This window comes from Pyxicephalus adspersus, chromosome 1 (assembly GCF_032062135.1).
Source record: "Pyxicephalus adspersus chromosome 1, UCB_Pads_2.0, whole genome shotgun sequence".
NCBI classification, from domain to species: domain Eukaryota; kingdom Metazoa; phylum Chordata; class Amphibia; order Anura; family Pyxicephalidae; genus Pyxicephalus; species Pyxicephalus adspersus.
In genome coordinates, this window is record NC_092858.1 from 127,565,262 (window position 1) to 127,569,526 (window position 4,265).

Here is a 4,265-nt window from a genome sequence, read left to right on the forward strand (position 1 = left end):
GCAGAAGGAACTCATAAAGCTCAGGAGAGGTGTAGAAATTGTCAGTTGTGACACATGTTGCACCTTAAGATTGTTTATGAATATGTAAGTATATATATATATATATATATATAGATGTATGCATAGGTATGAGTGCGTCCTAATAGTTAGACTGTGTCTAAGTAGCATGAAACAATACAGGAATACAGTACAGGAATGTTGTGTTTAAACATGAAACCTGTTTTATCTTGATCTGGCCATAGGGCCCTGCTAGGGGTTCTCCAAGTCCATGACTTCACAGAGTAACACACAGGTGATACAATAGCTGCCAGGAGACAAGACCTATTTTCCCATAACAAACAGATCACCAATATGGCCTTCAAAGGGCAATAAATCCATCCACCTGAGGAAACAGGAGATGGAGCCGTAAGTGAACAGATGGACTGGGGTGATTACCCTTACCCTGTCCCTTTTCGAGTGTACAGCACCGTATTCCAGATGTAGCCAGATGAGGATTCGCACAGCATATGGGTCTTCACGCCAAATCATGCCCTTTTTGAGGCAATGTACTGCACCCAGCTGAGCCTCCCCTTGTAAGCCATTAGACTTTCGTCAATGCTGACATCTTTTTCTGGCACATAGGTTTGCTTCCCAAATGTTTGGTTTTGGTGCAGGATGGGTAGTCTCATCAAATTCTTCATTGTTTGCAAAGTGCAGGTACTTCATGATGAGGGAAATTGTATTCTGGCATGACTGTGCCAAAGAATGGAGGGGCAATAATTTTGTTCTTGACCAGTACCACTTCTGCACAGGTTTGCCCACAACTCCCTGCATGATCACCAAGCCCAAAAACAGCCAAATGTCATCCTTGGTCACAGGTTCCCACTTTCTGTTTCTTGCAAACCTCAGGTGTGGAGCACCTTGTTGTTGTCCAGCGTACCTGCATAAAACAAAATAAAAAATGTATTTTAGGATATGTTCTTTTATAGTGTCAAGGTAATATGTTAGCAAACAAAGAGCAGCATATATGTTTGCATAAAAAAAAAAGCAAAAAATTTCAAAAAGTTAGCAAACACAGAGCAGCATAGATTTGCATGAAAAAATTTAACAAAAAATTTCAAGTTAGCAAACACAAGAGAGGCTTACCTGTTAGTCTCCGCAACAATTTTTTCGATAACTTCATCGGTTAAAAACAACTTTAGGTATGCCAGGGGGTCGTCGCATTCAGCCCCAATTATTATCCCAGGTGCTCCAGTAACTGGAAATCTTTGCGGTGCTGCCTGGTCCGCATCAAGGTCAATAGGACACCATGTGCGCACAGCACTGACCTCAGGTCCAGAATCGTCGCTCAGTTCACTTTCGCTATCCGATGACAAATTTCCTGGTGAATCACTATCGCTCGATTCCACAAAGGACTTCAAATCACTATCGCTGTGTTCAAATTCCTCCAAAACAGCGATTGCACCGGCCAGACGCCTTTTGGATGCCATGTGGTCTCCAGCAATCAGTTAGGAACAGTCAAGGTCAAAGACAAAGTGATGAAATGATACATTCAGGAAGTGATCTATAAGTCATCAAAAGATCAGATCAAGGTTGGGGCTAATAGTGGGCAAAATGTAAATCAGGGCACTGGTCAATGATGCTTAGTGCACTACAATGTGTATTTATACTTTTATTTTATGTTTTGCTGTGTTTTTTATTGTAAAAAAAATTTAAAAGCAGATTACATAGTAATAGCCCCCAGAATCCATCACTCTATCGCATCACCCGGAAGATGTCACACATCTTGCCGGGTGATGCGGTGGGGATGTCCCCTCCCTGCTCACTCTGGCTGATCTCCGGGTGATGCGAGCAGCTGCAGTTGATTCAGGGGGTGCTGCCAGCGGGAAATCTCCGCTGGTATCACCGCCGGTATTTACTATTGGTGATCGCATCTGCAGTTAGATGCGATGCACCATGCAGAAATGATCGATAGCACATCGCATCTAACTGCAGATGCGTGCAGCGGGGTGGTGGGGACCCGGGCAGCATTTAAAAGCAGATTACTCGGTAATCTGCTTTTAAGTTTCCAGCCCGGCCACGCCCACCGACAGCGAAATGCCCCGGCATCACAGCAGGATCGTACGAATGCCGCTGGAGCGCAGGGCTAAGGTAAGTGGGACCCCCAAAGTTACCCCGAATGTGACTCGGGGTTACCGCTTTCTGCATTGTTTTCCCACCCCGAGTCACACTCGGGATTACCGCTAGGGGGGTTAACTGCCCTGCAGAGAGAGCAGATGGACAAAGGTAGATACTGTAATATATTATACCTGGTGTGGTAGGCAATGTGTCATTGTAATATTAGTTTAGCTATATCTATGTTAGGCGAAAGTACTTCTTTATTGATTTGCGAAATAAAGGGAATTGTTTTGACACCTTAACTTAAGCAGTGGACACCATGTCATGTTCACAAGATAAGAAAATAGTGTGAATCTACTGAGTAGGACACTTGAAACTGACTATGTCTGTCAAGTAAATATATTGATTAAATGAACTATTGTTTTGGAAGATGGAGATGCTGTCATACCTTCTGTAAGTAATCAATGGTCTAAACAGAAACATATCTAGTCAAATTGTAGTTAACGGTAATGTTAATGAGCCCTTTACAGTGACCTCAGTGTAAGACAAGGCTGTCTCTTCCCTCTTCCAATTGTTCACAAAGCCAAGGTGATCAAAGGGGCCCCAATACCTGGGAGCCGTAATAAAGTAGCAAAATGTGTTGGCTACATAGAGAACATTACTTTTACATGCATGTCCCATGCTAAAGGCAACAGAGCCAAGCTTCTTTTAAAGATCTTTAGTAGTCAGGCAGGTATGAAAGGTAAGAAAGATACTAAAGCTAAAGCAGATCTCATACCTGCATGTGGAAAGACTGAAATTAGGGGTTACCTTTGAGAAAGAGCTATTAGGGCATACCAGATACAAGAAATTGGAATAGAAAATCTAAAAAAAAATGTTACCTTTTGGAAACTTGGAAAACTCAATGTTTCTCGACGGGTATTGATCGTCAAGGCAGTGATACTATCATTTTCAGGATATACTGTTGTGATTTTTTTCCTGCAGAAGTCCTGTCTCTTCTGGATAGAGAAAACTCTTTACAGCTTTTTCTAGAGCTCGAAATTGAAGTGCATCAAAAGAGAACCAAACCAGAAAAGGGCAAATGGAGATTATGACTTTCTGAATTTAGAGGTGTTTATTTTGCATGCATTATTGTCTGTTAATCTTTAAGTTATCCAAAGAGACTAGTAGCATCATCAATTTTGTTAAACTTAATTGGTACGTGAAAAATCTACTGCGATCCAGAACATTGGTATTTTTGCACTTCTATTTTTTGTTGAAGATCCTCCACAAAAAATACAACCTTGTCATCTGACCAGATGACTTTTGTTAAACCTAATTGGTACGTGAAAAATCTACACCGATCAAGAACATTGCTAATTCTGCACTTCTATTTGTGGTTGAAGATCTTCCACAAAAAATACAACCTTGGAAAAATATGCTTGAACATGGTTAATAAGTCTAAACTCATAAGCTGGATAAGACATGAGGAATTGCCAAACAAGGTGCCATGTCTTGATTCCAAAGATGACTTTTAGTTTAAAGTATGCTAAAAATTCAAAGGGGTGATTAATTGGCAGAAGGCAGTTGTTTGGATGACCATCCATAGATGCTTGCATGACTGTGGAGGTGAGGAGATGCAGCTATGCATGGAACGTTCGGTTAAGATTAGATAGGTAAACCTGTAGAATCCTCAGAATCCCAATATCCAACATAATTGTTATCTAGAATTTTTATAGTACAAATGAATTATGCAGCATTTTAAAACTTCATAGGAATTTAACTAATTGATCCTAAAAGTGGCTCACAATATATTATCCCTACCATAGTCAAATATGTCATTATTACAATCTAAAGCAATTTTTTGAAGAGAAACCAATCAACCTATCTGCACATGTTAAGGATGTGGGAAGAAAACAGAGCACTTGGAGGATACACATGCAATCATAGGCAGAACAAACAAACTACTTGTTGATAGTGTCATGCGAAGACTCGAACCTGGGACCTAGCACTGCAAAGGTAAAAGTTCTATTCACAGATAAAGCCATGCTGCCAATATCAAGTACTGCATTGTTGGGATTCGGAATAAGAATGATGAAGGAATAGGGAGGCATGGCTGTTTTTCTACCCTTTACAAACAGGTTCTGATAAAATAATTTCCTCACAATTTTACAAACTCTCCACAAATA